This window comes from Camelus dromedarius, chromosome 34, assembly GCF_036321535.1.
Source record: "Camelus dromedarius isolate mCamDro1 chromosome 34, mCamDro1.pat, whole genome shotgun sequence".
NCBI lineage: Eukaryota > Metazoa > Chordata > Mammalia > Artiodactyla > Camelidae > Camelus > Camelus dromedarius.
Window position 1 is genome coordinate 19718894 of NC_087469.1, and position 12688 is coordinate 19731581.

The 12688-nt window shown below is 63.4% G+C and overlaps 1 long non-coding RNA gene across 1 annotated transcript; it reads left to right on the forward strand.

The window, feature by feature from the left end:
* Positions 1–6869: 6869 nt before the first annotated feature.
* LOC116150143 (uncharacterized) lies at positions 6870–7875 on the forward strand. Its single transcript, XR_004133781.2, has 3 exons — positions 6870–7121; positions 7376–7481; positions 7668–7875. It is a non-coding gene; the product is annotated as an uncharacterized LOC116150143 (long non-coding RNA).
* The last annotated feature ends 4813 nt before the right edge of the window (positions 7876–12688 follow it).

The following is a 12688-nucleotide window of genomic DNA, read 5'->3' on the forward strand; positions in this document are numbered from 1 at the left end:
CCTCGTCCGCCGCATCCATGTTCATCCTCCCAAGACCCCTGGCCAGCTGCCAGGAGCCCGTTTCCTGGAACCCCGGCCTCAGCCTCCCTTTCCCCACAGCAAGTCCAGAAATGTTCCTCTGCTCTGCAAAGCACCAGGTGCCCCAGCGGAATTTCCTCTCTGACCAGTGCTGCAGGGAGGAGTGGCGGGCAGACAGGAGCTGCCCTTTATTCCTGAGCCGTAGCCATAAAGGCTCGGGCCGGGCCTGAGACAATTCTAAGCCCCAGGGCCAGACAGCCCTCCTGCAAGGTGGCCCCTTCACCCCTCACATCCTTCGGAGGACAAAATCAGCTCGAGGCCTGCTGCTGGCCTCCTTCCAAAGCCTGCATTGGTCCCAGCATCCCGCCCACCCTCCTCTAGGGCTACCCCAGTCTGCACCAGCCCCCATGGCTTGGAGCGCTGGGGACCCCGGCTAGGAGAAAATACAGCCTTCCCACACCCATCTTGGAGGTCACAGTGCTGTTGGAGCGGGGACAGCCCAGATGCAGGAACAGCCCCAGCCGGTCTAAGACGCTCACACCACAGGGCCTCCTGCTCTGGACTTGGCTGCTTGGCACAGCCCCGGGCCCAGGAGCAGAGAGGAGCACTCCCAGCACAGGCCCTCGGGAGCTGGGAGCCAGGCCCACGTGAGCCCACGTGAGCCCACGTGCCAGGGCAGACGCTGGGCTCAATGCCAGGCCCTCCTGGCCCTTCTTGAGCCCTTGGCTCCGTGGCCAGGATGTGTCTGGAGAGGACAGGAGCGAAGATGAGGGCGAAGCAACAGGAAGGAAGGATGACCAGGAGTGGAATTTCTGCTTTGGTTCCCTTAGCCCTGGACCAGGGGCCCTGGCAAGAACAGCTCCAGGACCCACTGACACCAGAAGGTGCTACCCGTCCTCTGCCAGCTCTCGGACTGGACTTCACACAGGAAACCAGTGGCCCTCAAGGCCCATGTACTCTGAGCATCACACTTCTCAGGCCAGTTTCCTACCCGTCAGTAACAGTGCCAGGATGAAGTTAAAGCAGACGGTGTTTTCGTCCATTTCATGGATGAGGAAACTGAGGCCGGGTTTGAGTATCTTTGATTGGTGGCCTCACAAGGCATGTGAGGTTGTGCAAAGATAAATGAGCAAAGTAACTTATTTTGAGCCGGCTGAGCAGAGAGCCAGGCTCCCAGGCTCCTTGCTCCCATACTCAGTGCCGAAGGAAGAGGCCGGCTGGCGGGAAGACAAAGTCCCTCTTCAGGATGGCTGCTCCAAGAAGGAGTGGAGGGAGGAGGGTGGGGCAATTTGTGGCAGGTGGGTTGTAGCCCTGCATGGGGCCCGGGTAAGTTAGGAGCAGTGTACGCGTGAGCTGGGGGTCACCGCACAGTGTGCACGCAGCCTACACGCCAAGCAGACGCAGGACAGGGAGAAGCACCTGCGGACAGGTGAGCGGGGACTGTGTGCATCTGCTAGGTCACGGTGAGGAGGACGTTCTGCCGACAGGTTCGTGCAGGGGTCCGCGAACGTGGCCTGGTGCGTTGGGTGTGCAGGCACGTACCTGCGTGTGGGCACCGGTGAGCAAGTGTGGACAGGGGCTAGCACCCGCGGGTGAGGGCATTTCCCGAATTGCCACTAAGATGCTGTATCAGGGCCCCCCTGTTCTCCTCTCCTGGGGTCCTCAGGGGGTCTTCCTCCCAGGGCAGAAAGACGGGTGCGCCTGAGCCCCCGCAGCTTTGCAGCACCTCCACTGCACCCCCAAGTCCGCAGAGGCCCTGGGCTGATCAATGAGAGCTAATAACATTTAAATTCCGGCCAGCCGGGAGTGCCGAGGAGGCCTGCGAAGAGGGAGGAAAAGGCGGCATGGATTCCAAAGGAGGACTTGGATTGAGCAGATCTTGCCACCCGGCACCTGGGGGCTCCAGTCCCATTGTCAGACCTGAGCCCCTGAGCCCCGCTGAAGCGAGGCTGGGCCAGAGGCTCCAGGACAGGGCGAGTCCAGGAACTGTCCCCTCCAGGCCCAGGACAGCAGAGCCAGAGAGCCACAGCCCCTTCTGCGCTCCTCTCCCCACCCCAGCAGGTGCCCCAGGCCGAGGACTTGAGGTGGGGGTGCCCCTGCCCAGATGAGCGCAGCGAGTCCCGAGAAGCAGAGCCCTCCCATGGGGCCCAAGCCACCATCCACGTCACCACGGAGCCCACTCCCCCTCCACCTCTGGGTGTTCGGGCTGCACGGAGCCGGCCCCATTGAGCTGTGAGTTATGAGACTAGAACCTCTGTCAAAGCCAGCAGCCTCAGCCTCAGGCCCCGAGCAGGGCTAAATTCTAATCCCAGCAGAAGGGGCAGCAGAGGGACGCTGGAGGAGGAGGGCCTGAGAGGGGCCAGGAGCCGGAGAGGGGGCTCCTCTCCAGGGCTCCGGTCCAGGGCTCCAGTCCCAGCCCCCCAGGTGGCAGCTGCTGGAGGCTCTTCCTCCCGCTCCATGGAAGACACACCTGTATGGACCAGGACGGGGCCTCTGGGCACATCAGTGTGGAAGGAGCCTCAGCTCTGCTTCACTGCCCCAGCCTCCTTCGCTCCACAAACAAGAAATTTGAGACCCCAAAAGAGGGGGCAGATGGGCCCAGCCAAGGTCCCAGAGCTACTCGTGGCCACACCAAGATTATAGCACGCTAGGATTTTTACAAACATGTTTCCTATAGGTCGGTAGAATTTAGGGATTGTTCCGAAGGCCGGACCGCCTGCGCCTGGCGGCCCGCTTCCGCTATCCGCGCTGGCGGAACGCTGTGATTAACATTCAGCTGCGAGCCTCTCTGGGAGACGCACGGATGCGTTGTCCTCGCCGCCGGCCCAGCAGCTGCCTCCGAATCTTCAAAGGGAGGCCCTGAGCACCCGGTCTCACGTCACTTCCCGGCTCGTAAGCCCTCAGATCGTAGGCAGACTCTTGAGTGTCTGTGCTCTGGCCTTTCTTCCAGAGAGAAGTTCACAGCTTTAATCCATCTACAAAGAGGTGCATGACGTGAAAAGTTGAGGATCCTTGCCCGGAAGCATCAGGAGTCAGGCTCCTGAGAAGCCGGCTGCTGCGCCCTTTGCGGCGTTTACAGACGTCAGGGGGTCGGGCTGCTGTCCCCTGGGTGATGAGTGTGTACTTTTCAATAGGACAGAGCGTCTAAGCTACAGAATGTAAGCTCCCCAAGGCTACGTTTCTGGCCCCTTGTGCGCTCTAAGGGATCCTGAGGGCCTGGGGCAGCCCAGGGCAAATGACAGTGTGAGTAATTTATTGGTCTGGGCAGCTCTCTGCCCATGCCCACCCTGCCCGGAGGGCAACCATGACAAGAGCTACAGTACACAGAGGCCCTGATACAAGAGAGGAGAGAGTTTATGGTTTGATGCCGGTTCCCAGGACCCTGTAGTCTGCTGTGAGAGTCTGCTTTCCCTGGAGAGACCACGACCGTCCATCCAAACTGTAAATCCAGAGCTCCTGACCCATTTTGTGCGGCATCCCCCACCCCTGCCCCTGCCACTGCCCAAGACCCTGGGGGGCTTGCAGACGGGCAGGGGGCGCGGCTGGGAGCAGGGGCGGCTGGGCCCCTGGACCTTGGAGTCCGAGTTCTTGGCTGTTGAGAGAGAAGAATTCTGAATCTGATGAGGACCAGCATGGACCCAGCCTCAGGACACCAGCTCTAACTCCCGACCCGGGCCCTCCACCTCAGGTCTGACCCTCCTTCCATGTCCCATTTTGCCTCCTCCGCAGCTCAGCGGCTAAGAACCCCCCCCCCCCAACACACACACCCCTGCTGAATAATACGCTGGGGCGGGGGCATCAGGAGGGCAGCTCGCCCTGGGGTGGGGCGCCTTCTGAGGAGGGGGACAAGGAGCCAAGCTCCCCCTTCCTCCCCTCCCTCAGGCTGGACCCTCCTTTGGAGCCGAGCTCTAGCAGTGACGGCACAGCTGCTGCTTCTGTCTGCAGCTAAAAATAGCTTCCTCTCTGCCCGCGTCCAGCACAGGCTGGGCCAGAGCTGTGCAGGGACTCGGGCAGGAGGGGCAGAGGTCGGCAAGACTCAACACTGGCCTCGTGGGCACAGCCCAGGGGAGGCCGGAGACACGGTCCTGCTGCTTGGCTCCAGCGCTCCAGGAAGTCCCCCGGGGAAGGGGTGGGCTCCTCCCGCTGCACTTCTGAGGGGAAGGAGGCACTGGAAGGCTGGGCCGCGGGCTGGTGTGCAGGTGGCTGCTTCACTGTTTGAGGCACACAGACATGCCCTGGGATGTAGGTGGTGAGAGGATCATTCGCTTCAGCAGTTGAAGAAACAAAGGCCCAGCGGCGGGACCTCACCAAACCCACGGAAGGTGGGCCCAGACCCCAGGCCGCAGCCCAAATGCAGAGCCCACCCCAGGCCCCGTGAGGCCCCGGCCGCACAGGCACAAAGGGCTGAGGAAGAGGACACAGGGCCCCAGAGGGGCCCCAAGGGAGACGGCATAGTCCTGGGCACTTGAGCATCCCGAGGCCCAGGCCCTGAGCCACTGGCCCAGGTCTGCTTGGCAGCGTTAGGTGAGTCCCCTCTGGCTGCCCCATTCCCGCTGGAGCCCCACCACTACCCGGTTTCCTGAAAAGGTGCAGGGACATAATGGCCCGTAGGCTTTAGGGACCCCGAGCTCAGAGGAACAGGAGGCCATGCCCCTGGAACAGGTGGGAGGGCCCCTCAGAACCTGAGTTACTTAGATGTTTGGAATGAAACAGACTCGGGTTTCACAGACCCCAGTGGAGGTGGAGAGAGGATGGACATAAAGGGAGGGAGAGAAAGAAGAGTGGGGGGAGGAGGAGGGAAGGAGGAGGGGGAGGGAGGAAGGAGAGGAGGGGGGGAGGAAGGAGAGGAGGGGGAGAAGGAAGGAGGGGGAGAAGGAGAGAGGCCATGGGGCCTGGAAGACGGCTGCCTCCCGGGGCTCTGTCTGCACTGGAGGAGTCTGGAGAGCCTGGGGGGCGGGGCTGTCCTGCAGCGCTGAAGACAGTGGGTAGCTGTGCAGAGAAAGCCCTGGTGTCAGCAAGAGGGTGGGGAAGGGAGGGGCCCCCTGCTGTCTCCACTACAGATGCCTCTGTCGGCCTTGCCTCGTCTGAGGCCGGAGCACGCACGTCCTCCCGCACAGCCACTAATGCAACTGACGGAACGCGGTCATGAATCCTGCACAGCGTCCAGACTGTCTCCTCTCCCCCGCGTGGTGTGGTGGGTCTGGAGAGCCTGGGCAGGGGGCTGTCTGACCTTGGGCCTCTGGCCTCCTGAGGGGAGCAGCGGGCCTGAGAGACCGCCCCTCCGTGTGAGCTCCAAGGGGGAACCAGGAAGCACAGGGGAGTCAGAGATGCTGGGCAGGGGGGCCAGGTGACCAGATGTCTGCAGGGACAGGGGTGGGGCCTGTGCCTGCTGAGCCCCTGATAAGACCGCTCCCCAAAGGCCCACAGAACGCCCTGGAGGGCAATTTTACCCCTGAGGACAGAGCATGAGACCGAGGGTCTGTGTGTGGATTCGCGCGACTTGGAGGCACAATTGCATGTTTGTGTTTTGTGGGGAGTGTGTGTGCGTGCGTGTGTGTGCGTGCGCTCAGTCTGGAAAACTGGCGACTCACTAAGAAGGGAACTTTCTGATCCAAAGAGCTTATTTTCAGCTATTTTTATCTCCTCTTATCTCTTGGCCTTTTTTTTCCCCTTGTCTTTTTCAGATGTAGAGGAATTTGAGGCCTGTGAGGCTGTGTGTGCCTGTGTGAGGCGGAACTGCACTGAGAAGCAAACCCCTGGGCCCCCGGACAGTGCACACGTGGGGCCTGGGGTGTGCAGCCGGGCGCCCTCCTCTGGTGAGTGTGCGGTGTGCGGGCAAGGGCGCCCCAGGCCGCAGAGGCCCCTGACGCTCCCCTGCCCCCACCCGGCAGAGTCTCTGAGGGGCTGGTGTGAAGTCCTGCACTTTCGTGTGGCCTCTGCCCCCAGCCTGGGCCACATGGCCTCGCGCTGCCCCAGCAGCCCTGGGCACCGTCCCGGGCCCCTGTCCTGGGGAGTGGCCCTGGCCTCTGTGTCTTCTCTGCCCAGCCACCCTCCCCCCAGAGCCCGACAGCACGTCAGGAGGGCCTTCTCTGCTCCGACCGTCCTCAGGGAACAAGAACGGGCATCTGTGACTCATCCCAGCCTGCCTCTCCCACCCACCACCTTGGCCCTGAGACCCCACCTCGAATCAAACAGCCATCCAGGCACCCGGGGCTAGCTTGGGCCTGGGCTTGTGGGGCTGGCAGCTGCTGGGAGAGGCTGGGCAGGGGCCAAGAGCTCCTGTGACCTCCAACCCTTCCACCCAAAAAGAGGGCGGGAGGGGCTCTCTGATTCTCTGCCTCCAGGCCGGCCCTGCAAAGACAGGCCAGCATGGCTTCCAGTGAAGGCCTCCCAAACTGTCCTTCCCTCCCTCCCTCCACAAGGGAGCAGGGCAGGGGGCCGACTGCATTCTCTCGGGTTCTAGAATGCCCACGGGTCCCTGGGCCCAGATTCTATGTTGACAGGACTATGAACGTGCACACGTGTGCTGGCATCAGTGCAGACGGGCACACGTGCATACAGACGCTCGCAACGTCACAGCCCAGGGGCCTGGCCACCTGCCGCTCCTCCCACCTGGACGTGCATTGTGACACCTGCACACCCCTCCTAGCTGACTGCCCGAGAGCTGGCTTGGGGTCTCCATGGTGACGTGACAGGCACCCTGAGCTCTGCCCGGGCCCGTCCTTGAGGCTGCGGTTCCCTCCCAGCTCCAAGGCCCCAGCCCAGGGAGGAGCCAAAACCCAGCCTCGTGTGCTGGTGCCCTGAGGGGCTGCATCAGCCGGGAGGGGGCACTGTGTCTAGCTTGCCTGCCCTGAGGCACCGTAGCTCCTGGTGTCCAATGCACACTGGGCACCAGCTCTCAGAGGGGCCACCATCCTCCCCCACCCACTCCATCCTCTCCACAGGCACCCTCATCAACATGGAGGGCAGAGCCCCAGACTGGTCAGTCCCGCACGGTTAGCTGTGTCCGAGCCTGCACCGCTCCGGCGGTGGGTCACTACCCTTTCCTGCAGACCAGAGGGCAGTGCGGCTGCCAGGAATTGAGTGACCAGCAGACCTCCCAGGTGGGCGCACGGGCGCATGGTGTGTGGGGTTGGGGACTGCAGGCGGTCACGCGGGTGGTGCGTGCATGTGGGTGGCGGGAAGACAGGCTGCATGCAGCAGCACTTGGGGAGAGGTCGAGTCTGCCAGCAGGTGGTCTGTGTTCACATCCCGCCTTGTCTCTGGCTCTGCAGCCTGGCCTCGAGGAGAAGACGTTTTGAATTAGCATCCTCTCTTCTTTCCCAACACTGGGAAAACCCGTTGGCTTTCTTGACAGATCTGAATGCCTTCCCAGGGGGCACCTCCTAGGTGTCTATGAAGTGGGGACACCACAGGCCACCCCAACAGGGATGCTCTGAAAACTGGCCCTCAGGAAGAGTGAGGTGTGCACTAACTCATTGGTCTGTCGTCAGCATTATGTGTGAGCTAAGCAGTGGTTCTCAGTCGATTGTGCCCCCAGAGGACATTTTTGCAGTGTCTGGAGACATTCTGGTTGCAATACTGGGGCAGGGGGTAGGGTGACTGGTGTTTGGTTGACAGAGACCAGGGGTGCCGCTAACACCTTACAGAGCACAGGATGCCCCACACGGCGGGTCACGCAACCTGAGAGGCAAATGGTGCAGAGGATGAGAACCCCGGCAAGGAGCTGGCCTTCCTCCTGCCAGGTGACAGTGCGTCTGAGGCAGGAATGACACCGTGAGATCTAAGTCTTAGAAAATTCAGCCAAGTTGTGACGTGACAGCAGAGCTCAGCTCGGAGCCTCTGCAGACCTGCAGGTGAGCAGGGCGCCGTGAGAGGGGCCCGGGTGGCCGTGGGACCGGGAGGGGCTGGGGAGGGGTCCCGGGTTAGGTCATGGGTCCCTGAGGCCTCTGACGGGGTGGAGAAAGACTGTCTGGCCTCCAGGAGTCCCAGGTGGGGCGGAAGTACCTCCAGCAAACTGAGCATTAGCCGTGCCCCCTCCTTCCATGCCTCCCACTCTGCCCGCAGGCACGGGACCCCCTTCAGGACACCCCTCCCCAGGCCTCGGGGCCGGAGGGCTGGGCATCTGCTCTCTCCCTGCTTCTCCCTACAGCCCCTCGGGCAGCTGGGGACAGAGGCCCCTCCGCGCACAAGCGGCCCAGGGAAGAGCCCCGCTCTGGGCCCCGACGCCCAGCATGCCTGTGGCTTCTCGGTGACGGGAGCTCTGGCCTGCTGAGGACGGAGGGGAGGACTCAGAGCCCGGGCGGGCTGGACCAGCACAAAGACTGAGCCACGTTAGCCCCAGTCCCCCTGCGCCTTCACCTGGGCGCTGAAGACAGGTGGAGGAAATGGGGAGGGCCCCGCGGCCACGCCCTCAGCAGGCAGGCAGGGCTGTGCGGCCCTGGCAGGGGCAGGTTACACCATCATCCGCACCCTCACAAGCTGATCGCGCTCCTCATCAGGAGGGCAGGACGGTGGGCAGAGAAGAGCCGAAGACAGAGGGGGAGCGGTGTGGCATGGGAGCCTGGGCGAGGGTGAGAGCAGGGCCACGGCTGGGGCCTTGGGGCCCGAAGCAGGTGACTTCTGGCTGTCGGGGTTGGAGACGGCAGTAGAACTTCTGACGGGCCGGTGCCGACAGCCCGGGGCTCGGTGTTGGGAAGGATTCAGAGGCAGAGTGCCGTGGCTGATCCGTGATGCCTGCAGGGAGCAGCCAAGGATGCTGGTCCATCCTTTGCTACTTACCTACCACCCTGATTGAAAGCAACGGACAGGGTCCCCCGTAAGGGCTCTTCTAGCCGACAGGCTCCATCATTCTGTGACTCCAACGGTACCCTTCAAGGCACCGGCTGGAAGCACGGCAACCAGGAGGCAGAGAGGCGGGCGGGTTAGCAGCTCAGGGAAGGCTCTGGGAAGGAGGCGGCGCCCGCCAGGCCTCGGTGGTGGGGGCTGCGCTTGCTGTGCAGGAGGTGGGAGGACGTTTATGGGCAAGACGTGGGGCTGAGCATGGGCTGCTCCTGGTGCCGGAAGCAGGAGGCCGGCATCGCTGGGACACGCTGTCTGTCTGGGACAAACAGGATCAGACACGTGAGGTTGGTCGTGTGTGAAAACCAGAGCTGACATTTGGCGAGAGCTCAGAGCCGAGATGGCTGTCCACACGTCCACTCCGGGGGTCCTCACTGCACACCCTCCGGGGGAGCCCAGCACCCGCCTCCCCTCCGGAAGTGGCCGCGCCGCGGGGACGGGAGCGCTTGGGCGGGCCGGGCCCCCGTGTCTGTAGGCGCAACCTTGGCTCTGTTGTCTAGTCTCTCTCCTCTCCTGAGCGGTGAGGGACCCCGCCGCCTGCTGGAGCTTCTCCGAGGGCCAGAGAGACGTAGGGACGGCTGCCTCCCCGGGAAGGAAAGCTGCCAGAGGAGCCCAACCCTGCGCACAGACCCAGCCAGGACCGTGCCGCGTGGATGTGGATCACAGTGAGCGTGGAGCGCCCTGGGTCTGGGCTCCGGGACCCCCTCCCCAAGCCCTGTGTAGCCTAACAGACTGTGTCCCCACGATGCAGAGAAGGCAGGAGGGCCCGAAATTCCAGGACTGGGGGCTCAGAGTATGCGGGTAGAAACAGATCCTACCCTGGTTTTACCGCAAGCCCAGGACGGGGAGTGGGCGCTCCCTTCAGAATTTCACCGAGGCTGCAGCCGGCTGGCACCAGGCAGTGTCGTGTCGGCAGTGTGGCAGTGTCGGGGGAACTTCAGGCCCTCCTCCCTCCTCTGCAATCCTCCCTTGTCCCTGCCTTCCCTTCCGGGAGCCCCCCAGCTCTCGCTCAAGGGGCCCCAGTAAGTTCTGTCGTGTGTCCCCCCTGCCTCCGGGCCCCGGAGCAGAGGGGGAGCTGGTGTCTCCGTGCCCCCTGCAGCAGCTGTGCCTCGCAGCGTGGCCAGGAATCTGGGGGTCAGTATGATCAGTATGGCACCAGCGTGGGAGCCCCCATCTCACAGCCACCCCCCACCCCCGGCCCCGCTCGCTTTCTCAGCTGGTCTCACCCAATCTCAGGCCCCTCGAGGTCCTTCCTTCTGGCTTCAGAGCGGCCTCTGGCCCCAGGAAACTCCCTCGCACTGAGGAGGGGGCTGGAGGCTCCTGCCAGGCCTCACTCTGTTCAGGATGTGCTCATTGTCTAGAGGCCTGAGTTTGTAACGTGCTTTCCAGAACTTTGGTGCCGCCCAGGCCACTGGGCCAGAGTAGCCACCCTGGCCGTCAGGAAATTCGTCCCCTTTCCCGGGGTAACGTCACTCCCCCTGTCATGGAGGGTGTGCGGGTTGTGGGGGGGCCTGACGGTGTCGCCCCATACAAACCCCTCCTTATTTTCTCACCTCCTCCCAAGGCTCCAGCCCCAACCCCTTGGGCCTGAGGCACAGGAAGAGCACTTCCCTTCCAGCGAGGAGCAGAGGGTGGCAAGGCTTTCCCAGCGCCCCCTGCTGCCCTGTGGAAGCCTGCGGAGGGCCCAAACGCTCCACGGGCCCCTGAGCTCCGCTGCCTCCCCAGGGCACCCCTGCCTCCCCCTCCCCTCCCTCAGTTTACAGCCACTGCAGGCCTTGTCTGGGGCCGTGTCTGACAGGACTCAGGGCGCGACGGACACGTTGGCTCTGGGGTCGGAGACAGGAATTCCCAAGCTGTACGTGTCTCCGGAGAGCGAGCGCCCTGGGGAGACGGGGCCCGCCTGGGGTCCCCGCTGCTCCGACTCAGGCGGGTGCAGGGGTTGGAGGGCTCTGGGGGCCCCCCTTTACTTTCACTGCCCCGCCTGGTGTTGGGCCAGCAGGAGCTGAAGACAGACAACCCCATGGCCGCAGGAGGGTAGCCTAAGCCCCTTCCAGGTCGGCGCAGACGTCCGAGCGCTACTTCCTCAGGGGCAGCCCCTGGCCAGGTGGGTGCGAGGGGCTGGAACAGGCAGGTGCTGCTGGGGTGGGGGTGGCAGACGTTCTGACCCATCGGGCCCTGTCGTCTGCAGAACGAAGGCCCACTTACATAAGCTCCAGCTGACTTGGTAGAAGCTATGACTAAGAAAACTTTCCAAAGACAGTTGGTGGCCCTCCACCCCCTCCGAGGGGTGAGAACTGCCCCCACAGAGAGGGGAGCAGAGATTAGGCTCCTGGCTCCGTGGCCCTGACTCATCACACACACACACACTCCCCAACATCTTTCCCAAAACGGTTCCCCTCCCACCCGTCCACCCTCCCACCCGGGCTGGGTGACGAACACGACCGCCCCAGAGATCCTGCCAAGTTCTGGGCCAGGCTGAGCCCGGGGAACACGAAATTCCCCACCGAGTGGGAGCAGACAATGTCCCTTCAAAGGCCAGCCACCCCTGCCCCTGCCGAGATCACCCTGTTGCTTCTCAAGTGGCTGGGGCTACTTTCCCTCCAAAAACAGCCCAGAACTCCGTGGTCAGCGCATGTATCAGAGTGTCGAGGGATCTCTCAAGCACCCCCCCCCGGCCCCGCCTCCATCCACGCCCCCCGCCAGCTGCTGAGCTTGCCCTGGACAGTCTAGGCCACGGCGACCGAAAGGCTCATCTTTCCTGCAGGAGTTTGTCACGTTGTGGGTGAGAACGGCAGGTAAGGAGGCGGCTGCCACCTGGTGCAGTAAGTGCGACCGAAGAATCCAAGTTCCCGAAGCACCCCGAGGTGGGGGTGGGCGGGGGTTCCTGGAGACTTAGGGGAGAAGTCGCCCCTCCGCTGTGACGTGAAAAGGAGGAGCCACGTCATTCCCTGCGGGGTCTGCGCCACACGCAGAGCGGCCGGCGCCAGCGAGGTGGGGCTACGCCAGCGAGTCAGCGCGGCCCCGCCTGGGGAGCGGGCCACCCGCGAGGGGCGTGGCACACAGGCGCAGAGGCCTCGGACGTTCTGCGAGGACTACCCGAGAGAGGGGCCCGGGGCCCCAGGGAGGGTGCGGGGGAGGACCAGGGCGCTGTCCATCGGGAAGACCAGGAAAAGCTCCACAGACCTGCACCCCCTCCGACGGTCAGCACAGGCCTTTAAAGCCGAGTGCCGGCCGGTGTGGGCGTGAGGAGCTGCGATGGTTAGGGCGGCCACGAGGTGGTGCCGCGCGGCTGGAGGCCGGGAGGGCTGGCCCGCTGCCCCCACACTTGCGCCCCTGCCGGCCGGGCAGGCTGGACGGCGGGCCAGAGGGGGCTGGGCCGTGGGTGGGCTCAGCAGTGGGGTCCAGACTGTGGGGGGCGCTCAGGCCAGGCTGCTCTCTGTTCCCCGCTCTCCTTTGTAAGCCGTCGAGACTGGGCGGTGGGATCGGGCTCTGAGAGCTCCCTCAGGCGGGAGGGCCAGTGTGGTGGTCGGGGACCTGGAGGAGATCTGCGCGTGTATCCCTGGGGCCTGAGAGACCGAGGGACAGGGCCACAGCTGCTTTTTCTTTATCTTACTAGCTTCTTGGGAACAAAGCCAATTCTCGGGGGGAAGCCAAACCCTGGATGTTTGCCGCTGCCCCAGAATCAGTCATATTAAGGGGCTATCATGGGAGAGGGTTCTGATCCTTCTAAGAACCACAAGAGAGCTTCCTGTCCATTTTTCATCCGAAACCCAACCTTCGAACACCTCTCCCACCTCAGCTTATTTCTGTGGTTAAATATGTGTTTCTA